A 9,627-nucleotide genomic window follows, 5' to 3' on the forward strand; every position below is an offset into this window, starting at 1 on the left:
ATCCCGGCTATCTTCGTCACGATTCGCAACAATATATTGTTGACGGTAGCGACATCCCGCACGATCCGACTGCACCTCTCCGTGTTTTTTTTATTGCGACAGCAATTATATGGACAATCCAGGCGGATTTCTGCCGTCGCCGTTGCCGTGAGGTTCCGTATGAGTGAAAGCGTGTGAGGGTGAGCCGGCGAACGCGGTTCAATCTCGCGCGCACGAGCGAGGAACGCGGCCCGGGTGCGTGCCCTCTCCTGTGGCGCGCGAGGCAAGGGCGCGAGGTGAGGGAGAGGGGCGTTCTTCTCCGGCGGCTGCTACGGCGCCTCGATGTCCTCCTCGCCCGCTCCTCCGTACAGAGTGGAGACAACCGCGGCGTCTACTACGGCGTAGGCTCCACGCGAATTGCAGACGCCGTAGTAGATGCCTTTGGCGGAAGCCGTAAGGACGCGTTGCCGGCGGCCGTGTGCCGTGTGTCTTGAAAGCGGTCTGCAGCGTTGCTTAAGTGCTCGCCAGCACGGGCTTCATTTCCAAAGCGATCTGCGATATTTGCAGAGTGAGCATAATGCCGGTAGCTTCGTATGCGCTGTGCTTTCGACGTTTCGTGCGCGTTGAAGCAGCAGATGCACGGAGGTCAATTGGCTCGTGGCTGCCGCCGCGATCCCCAACTCCAGCGTTTTCACAGACAGTTTCCACTGTCATCGAGAGATGTGTGTTCATGTTTACCTGTGCGGGCGTGACACCGTGCTTGTTAATTTAGTTCAAACACGTTGACGGGGTAGTTGGTTTGAGTTCATGATAGAATGTGTAAGCGCGACTGAAGAAGCACATAGAAAGAAACAGACACACAAAGACAGCGCTGTATGCCTGCGTCTGTTTCTTTCTACGTCGTCGTTGAGTCACGCATACGCATTCTATCATTGTTAATTTATTTAGTAAGCTAATGTTTACGAGTTTATACGGCCACTAAAACTGCTATCCTTACTTCGTACAGTTATCTACTAATTTGATATCGCAATCGGTGCTTCGCCATATGGCTTCGCGCCTTTCCGGCAGAACTGCGAATTATTTTTTTTTCTTGAAGATCCCCCCCCCCCTTCCCCTACGCACGAGCAGTTCGTGCACAATCACACGCGACGTCTACCGTGCTATTCCACCATCTCTCGTTATCCAACTCGCGATTAAAATATTGGACTATGACTAGACGCTGACAGCGCTACGCGATGATGTAAGCAAAATCAACGCGATGACGGGCGCGAAACCGAGCACGCGCTCGGCTCATCGGCGCGGGCAACCGCCGCTGCCGCCAGCGATATCGCGATGCACGAATGGCGGCGGCCTATTGGTTGGAAACAACGCGTGCGGGGGCTGTGGATCTTAAGCGATGCAGTGGGGTCTGATGCGCAAGTATACGTGGAACTATATGAATGTATTCTCAGCGGATTGAAGACGCGCTGCGGCTTGATAAGTGCGCCTTGGCTTTTAGCGCTGTCAGTCTTGGTTTGCGTTATGCAATGTAATAGCGACTCAAGGGTGCACGTCTTCGCCACTGTGCTCGTCGCTGCACCCGCGGTAAGTGACAGCATCTCATTATCTCCTTTTCTAGCACGCTTTTGCCTAACATTCTGGCTGTATGGGTCAGTGTATCACGTGCCGTTTGCGTGTGCCAGCGTGGTACGACAGCTGCAACCACGTGGTTGCGTCTCTTTTAGACCGTATCCTGGCGACGTGATATTGAGGGGTCACGCCACTGTAAAGAACGCTGCCAAAGCCAGAGTCGAACGAATGTTCTAAATAATGTCATGCTTAATGCCGGAAACGTTGGTGCAAAATCTTCTCGACGTGCCTTACGCGCTTGTTGTGCGACCGTGCTCGACAAAACGGCAACAACGTTTGCGTGGTTATGTGTTTTTGCCTCTCTACAGAAGTGTATGAGTCGTGCTTAAAAAAAAAAGTATATATGAGGCTCTATATAACGTACACGTCGCTGCGCCAAAATTATGCTTAATTAACGCAACCATTAAACGCGTGACGCACTTAGTTAATGACGACCACGGATGGAAGTTCCACGAGGCGAGGCCCTCTGTCGTCGCTATAATTAAACGGTGCGCTTATACTTGCTTTCCGGTTAGTTTTGGCGTTGAACTTGGCTTCGTTTATTCAACTCGCAGGGATTGGGAAAGTGCGACCGAAGTTCGTGCTGTGGTTTTGCCGACTACTTTAAGTGCTCGAAAGTGGGAGGGTGAAAAAGCGCGTTAGAAAACGTCACGTAAAATTAATCGCCAACCCTCTGTAATCGTTGCAAGGGTGGGATGCGGTTTCCCGGTGTTCCACAAGCGGTGACCTATATGTGTAATGAGTATAGGTTGTCCCAGTGAATATAATGAACGATGTGAAATGTAACGGGTGTATAGTCAGCTTCACGTCTAAAAATTACCTTCTTTAGTCGTATTATTGCATTTTGCGTAGATGAACGCTTGCTTAAACTTTTTAAACCATGTTTTTAACCATTCATTCTAATAAAGCTAACCTACGTACCGTGGTTACAAAGCAGCGTAGCAAGCGTTTATAAACAGCCGAATAATTAAACTCTAGCGAAAAATAAATTTACATTGTTTCTTTTTAGGCCAGTACTGTTGCTACTCGCTCAAACATTCTATGGTGGTGTTCTTTTTAAATATTAGTGCGAAATAGTTGCGAATATTGAGGTAATTTGTTACATATATCGTGAGGCTTATAACTAGCCATTTAATTGTATATAATTCTGCTCCTCATTTGGGACAGAAATAGTGCTCTTGTCATGAAATGAAAGACGGTATTTCTGCGTTTGCCTCTTGTTCTATAGCCGGCCGTTTGAGTGATTATATGCATAACTGTAACACCTTACATTTTATTGAAATTTGACTTCTTAGATAGACTTGGGTATGTATGATCATTGCGTAATGGCGTGTGCCTGGCTGCAGTTACTCATGCGTCGTTAGATCGATTGAGGAGGACGATTTTAGTCAGTCGTAAGTCCGGCGCCTCAGCTTCAACATTGTCGTTGCCTTCCATTCGGTTTCCATTTCCTGCTTTCCTATTCTATTCACTGGCATTTAATTTCCCTGCTCAGGACCGTGTACCAACTCGCTCAACAAGCTAAGCTCAAAACATGACATCGCATATCACGACCCACATACCCCTCCCTACTGTGCCCCCCTCCCCTCCTCCGAACCACCGATCTGTGCGCGGTGTCAGTGGTTTCAGAGTTATGCGCAGCGAACAACTCATTACGAATCCAAATCAGAAGGGAAGCCCACAAACCTTAAGTATGCACTCTAACGGCTTTGGTACGATTAACTGAGCAGGTCCTGCTACGCAGAACGGCAGTATACATGCGGTCGTGCATTCAGCCTTTATCGAAGTTTAGGGTCAACTGTGCGCAACCATAAATCACGTCCGTGCATTAAAAAAAGCAGCTGCAACCGAAACCATTTAAGCGTGTGCGTTTTAACGACCGGGAAAGAATTAATGGGTAAAGCACGCGCGAGGCGTGCAAACGGGAGTTAATGGAATATGGGAGCGCCTACCGAAAGACATGTATGACAACTGTGCGTATCATTTCATTTCACGGTATCCGTCTCGAGAAGCATGCTAGGCAAACCTCGGCATTCACTCGAGAGCTAGCTTTGTTTCTCGCTGCATCACCATGGCGGCCCGTTGCTCCGGTGCTGATCGAGGCCTTGCTAGATGCGTCCGTCTTGGTCTCGCAGAGAGCCCAGCGAAATGCTTCTCTGAGGTCACGTGTTGCCAAGGTTAACCGAGAATGCCGAGCGCTTCGCGGGGCTCGTCGCTCGTCTGATAAGCTTCACAGCTGGTCTTCTAAATGACAATTTGTTGTTGGTGGCCGATGTCCGGCGATCGAACGGCTACTGCTAGAATGCTCTCGGGACGACCACTCCTGCGGAACCTCTGTGAACGCGACCGACAGGTTCTCGATTGATCGACTCAGAATTGATTACATCCCCCTGAGCCAGGAATTATGAACTTTCGATAAAAATTTAAAATTCGCGTAATTTAATCCGAAGGCGCTGGAGATCCCACTGAGAGAAAGTCGAGGTGGGGTATCGGCGATACCTTGTGCAAATTATAAGGGCTTGTACTTATAGAGTAGTTAAATATCCATTTATTTTCGTGTGAGTCACATTGCGTTATTTCGTACGAAACACTGGCTCGAAGCAGGTGCACTTGTTAGTTGATGGCGACGTCCTTTAAGAGAAAGGCAAAATTATTCTGATACCATAACTGATGGACGCGGTAGGTCATGCATCCTGTCGAACATGATAATGGCTTCAGCAAAGGTGGCTCGGCATACTGTGTACGCAGACGGCTAAACATACTCGAAGCCTAATGTCTATACTTTACCGCCATTGGAAATATTTGCCAGTCGCGCATACAAGTGTGTATTTCCTCACTGAAGTGAATATGTAGCCATTTATGAATACTAAATTTAACAAGAAGCAGTGTTTAGGGCAAGAGAGTGTTTACGAGTACTTTCGCCATTTAAAAAAAATAGAACAGGCAAATTTCAGCGACGACACGAAGGACAACTCTTGTAAAGCAACGATGGTGGCTCGAGAAGCCACTAACTCGGTTGGCTTAGTCTCCATCATTTGACAAAGGGTAACCTGTCAGGGGGGTGGCAGTTAAATGTGCATTTTTATTCCAAATTATTTGTATTTTATAAAGAGAAAAAAAAACATTATGGTTTGTTGCGTTTGTTTTAACGTACCCGCACGATATGCTGCTTAACTTTCGTGGACTTGTTTGTAGATTCGTTCGCAGTCTTTTGCTCACATATCTTCGCCATACCATAATAAAGCTTTGAATACAATTATCTACCCGCTGCGGTGGTTTAGCGGCTGTGGTGGTGCGTTGGTAAGCTCGAGGGGGATTAAATCCTGGCCGTGGCCGCTGCATTTCGATGGGAGGCGAAATGCAAAGATGCCCATGTCCCGTACTTTTGGGGCACATTAAAGATTTGATATGCCGCTTAAAATTATTTCGTGCGCTCCTTCCCAGCGACAGCATCCGCATTTTGCCGATTGGCTGAATGCGAAAAAGCGCGTGAACGTACTTTCAGTAGTCTGCGCTAAATAACGCGGGTTGTTCAGGGTCGCTCACTTGAACGTTTCTGACAGGGTAGATGTTGATTTCGTACCCTAAACCCGGCCAGTTATTACTACTGTTACGTTCGATGGCATTCTGCAGCCATAAACAAATAGCCTTCTGTGGGTTGACTTTTGTTTTTTGGCTGTGTCGCGCCGGCTTCCAGGCATCGCAAAGAGCGAACGAAAGTAAATAAGATAACGCAGGGCCTTACGGAAAGCGCAACAGCCACGTCGTACCGTAAGCGTTTTTCTTGCGAGTGGTATAGACAACTTTTGTAAGTGTGCCTGCCTTACGACTTTTTACTGTGTGACATCATTCTTCTTGCGCAAAAAATTCATGAAAGGGACAACCATTGAAAAATATGTCTTACAGTAAACGTTAACTTGCCGAAGAAGACGTTATCTCACATTACCACCATTTTCTGTTCGTCCTGGTGATTGTAGAGGCTGCTTCGCCCGACGCAGTCATGTTCTGTGGCAAAGAGGTATTGCAAAGAAAGGGGAGGAGCAGCAGGAGGAGGAGGAAATGAAGAGAGAAGGCAGGGATGTTAACCAGATATGCAGACATTTATTAGAGGTTAAACCGCCTATAGCACGGAGCTACAGTGTAGTTCTTTAAGGCACTTTCGCTCCCCATTTCTTTGCCATTATAAGGGCTTGATGTTTCTGATTGAACACCACTTAAGCGTTCGCGTTGCCTGCCCTGTATTTGTCGGTTTATTTTATTTCTTGATGCTCATCTTTCTTTTCTTCATTCACGGGTGGGTCAACATTTGCTGCAAACTCCACCGTACTACGTACTACTACGTAAGAGAATGCGCGTAAACGCTGTTAACTGTAGCAAGTTTTCTTACTTTTTTTGTGTGTGTATGGTGCGACCGGCGGTGTTATTTTTCATTCCTGTTCCTGCTGCCGTACTCTATTCTTTATCGTTATCTTACTTGAGTCTTTATGGACCGTCATTTTGTTCTTTCTTTTTCTCTTTACGCCATTTCTTCTCATGTTCTATTTCTATGTTATTCTAGTCCCTAAGTAGTATACATGTGTTGTGCCCCTTTCGCTGCAAGTTGCCACGTCAGACGGGGAAGGTACGAAAATCTGGTTGGCATATACCCGCCTGCTTTTTCCTCATACATAGGCCTCGCACTGGCGCAGTTAAAAAGTAATACGTGAGACAAACTGCACAGAGAACAAAAATGTGGTCAACAAAACAATGCGATGTAGCGAAACAGAAAATGAGGTGGCGGACATAAACGGGTGTTAATCGTACAACATGTGTATCTACATATGCACAAAACACAGCAAAAGGAATTCTGGAAATGTCATTACAGGCACAATGCTTAATACATAATTTTCGGAGTCGAGTCATACGGCAGTCTCTAATGCAATAAGGCCGCACAGAAAACGCGGTATGCTGTGTAGTATACTATTGCGACATGAAAAATTTCACACGGTCAAGAATCTTTGGAGAAGGTGTGTTCAAAAAGTATCGAACATTCTTTCCCACTCTAACCAACGAAGTGCGGAAAGCTTCCTTCGGTGAAGATATGGAGGGGGAATTCATGCGCATGCGTGAATGTTTTGTCCGCCCGCAGAAACTGTCAGTTGCTGACAGTCGGCCTACGAATGAGGACGCGTAGTGGGCGCTTGTCGGAATCCACTCAGCCGTAAAATGACGGAACAACATGAGCAGCAATATTGCATAAAATTTTGACAAAAGCTTGGCGATACCTAATTGGAAATCATTCGCAAGATTCAACAGGCTTTCGGGAACGATGGCATTAGCACCTGACTGATAAAGGAGTGCTACAACCACTTCAAAGATGGTTGCACATCAGTGGACAGCGAACCGCGTATAGGCAGACTCTCACAAGCCCAAATGAACATGTCATTGAGCAGACTTTGGTTATGGAGGACCATCGCATCACAGTTCGAGAACTCGGGAAGGAGATAGGGGTAAGCATTATATCGTTACATTCAATTTTGACCGAGGATTTGGGCACGAGGAGCGTGTCCGCGAAATTCGCACGCGAGCTGCTAACAATGGTGCAGAAGTAACTCCGCCTGAAAATCGCACAGGACCTGCTGGAGAATGGACATAGCAACTCCCACTTTCTGAACACCGTAATCACAGGTGGTGGGTTGCGCGTTTATGGGTACAACCCATGGAACCAAGATGCAGTCGTCACAGTGGAAACATCCGACATCCCCGAGGCCAAAATAAGAAAAAGCCGGGAATGTCAGCGGCAATGTCAAGGTCACGTTCGCCATTTTCTTCAACTCCCGTGGTGTGGTGCATCATGAGTCTGCACCACAAGGACAAACCACCACAAAGGAATACTACCAGGAGGTCCTTCGGCACCTTCGTGATGCTGTGCGGCGTTGAGGATCAGATATGTGGGCAGCAAAAACTTGGCAGCTCCATCATGATAACGCACCTGCCCATTCTACGTGTACGTGTACGTTAAAAAAACAAAAAGAAGAACAAGAAAAAACAGCAGGGTATTATAGGCTAAAATATCCATAAATAATAATAATAATAAAGAATCTTGATTTTGCATGCGCCTACAAGCTAGCCGTAGTTAATGATGAACATCAGCTTTCTATAGAAAGACACAGAACGGCATAACAAAAGGAATAAATCATTGATCCCCTTCTCGTTTTCATTCACTAACGGGTTACCACGTTGGTGCTACACGAAATTGACGGTGATAATGATAATGATTTATTGGCATCCCCTTTGAAACGTAGCGGTGAGAAATAGACACCTAGCCTACTCGAGTTAGGTATGCTATAAATGCTTTTCATTGTAGCGTTATTGTATACCATCTCTTTCTTCTCTCCACAAAACTTATCTACCTTGTACCGCTATCTATGCCTGTGACGGATTCAGTCGTATATATCAATCTCTTCCCTGTTTTCTTTTATACCACTACTCTAAACATCTATTGCTTTTCTCGACGGCTGTCCAGTTGATGCTTCCGTCCACTTTAAATCCAAGCGCTTCTGGAAGGGGTGCGTTACCAACGGGTCTCACTGGGTTCGCATTCCATTAGGATGTGCTGAGTGGTCTCCCGATTTTTGTTGCAGCATACACATGCCTCATGTTGCTGCTAATATTTGCACCGGTACGTTTTCGCCCTTAGGCAACCAGCTTGAGCCTCAAATAGCAAGGCACTTCCCTTCGTGCTATAATACAGATCTTCCCTTCTAATTTCTTTCTTCATATTCTCCTAAATCTCCATGGTCTCTTTGTTTCCGTTCTTTGCACTGAATTCACTTCGTCTGTTTCTCTCGCCTTCTTTCTCTTGACTCCTGGTTCTCTATTTAGACTTTCAGCTACCCTGTACTTCGTTGCCAACTTTCTTGACCTCTTCCTTCATTCTGTATCCAAATTTTTTAAGTACAGATACTTGCGCCACGGCCGCTGGATAAAAAAATTAAAAAGACCCCCCTCCCCCCTCTTTCTTTCTTTCTTTCTTTCTTTTAATCCAGCGGCCGTGCTTGCCACTGTCCCCACCCATTTATTTTGATCCGTGTTCCTATATCGTTCTTGAAAACTAATCTTGCTCTGCGCTTCTCTGACTTCAAACGAGGCCCAACCCTTGTCACCCTGCGCTACCTCATCTGAGTTTTTTCCGTGGGCTCCCAAAGCCAATCAGCCTACCGATCTTTGGTTGACTTCCAGCCCCGACGAGATATCCGGCTTTAAGCACAGAATGGCATTTACAAATGTTAGCGCAGACACCATTACTCCTTTCCAGATTCCACGCACCACCTCATATTTGTTGTGGCCCCTAAGTCCTCTATGTTTCATTATTGCTGCATCACGCTTCACCTTTCATTGCTTCCACGGCGATAGAAGCAAAGGCGCCCTCTCGCGGCAAGAGCACCAATCGAACCAGGGTGCTGGAGTGCGATCAAGGTTTTCCTCTCTGTCGGCAGGGGGCGATTACATCCCATGTGTCGGATCCGATAGACTTCTGCAGATTTTTTTTGGCGCTTGTTTTAGAAGAACCTTAACAGCGTTCGCTCCGACGAGCTTCTTTTGGTGAATGAAAATGAAGGAATATCGGTTTCCTTCTTTCGTTATATTTTTATTCTTCATATCCACCTGCTTCCCCAGTTCGTCGCGAATATCTCAATGGCAAGGGAAAATGTGCGAGCACTGAGCCCGAACGTAATGCACGGCACATGAAAATATCGAGTCGTCAATTCCTCCCGTTCTTTTCATCTTGTTCTTATCTTCTCTTGATATTTCCAATCTTCATTTCATTCTTGTTCAAGAAGAGGAAGTGTGGAGTAAAGCTTGTTTTGGACTTTCGGCGTCCAGTGTCGCAAACAGGTATATTGAGCAGGAGTACTGTCTTGATGCCATGAAATTAATATGGTGAACGACGTAACTCACGAAAGATGCCTTCTACATATTCATTTTCCACGAATGGCGATCATGCTAGGAAGATTGTTTGATGACTTGAAATGATGG

The sequence above is a fragment of the Dermacentor albipictus genome, chromosome 5 (assembly GCF_038994185.2).
Source record: "Dermacentor albipictus isolate Rhodes 1998 colony chromosome 5, USDA_Dalb.pri_finalv2, whole genome shotgun sequence".
In the NCBI taxonomy this organism is placed as follows: domain Eukaryota; kingdom Metazoa; phylum Arthropoda; class Arachnida; order Ixodida; family Ixodidae; genus Dermacentor; species Dermacentor albipictus.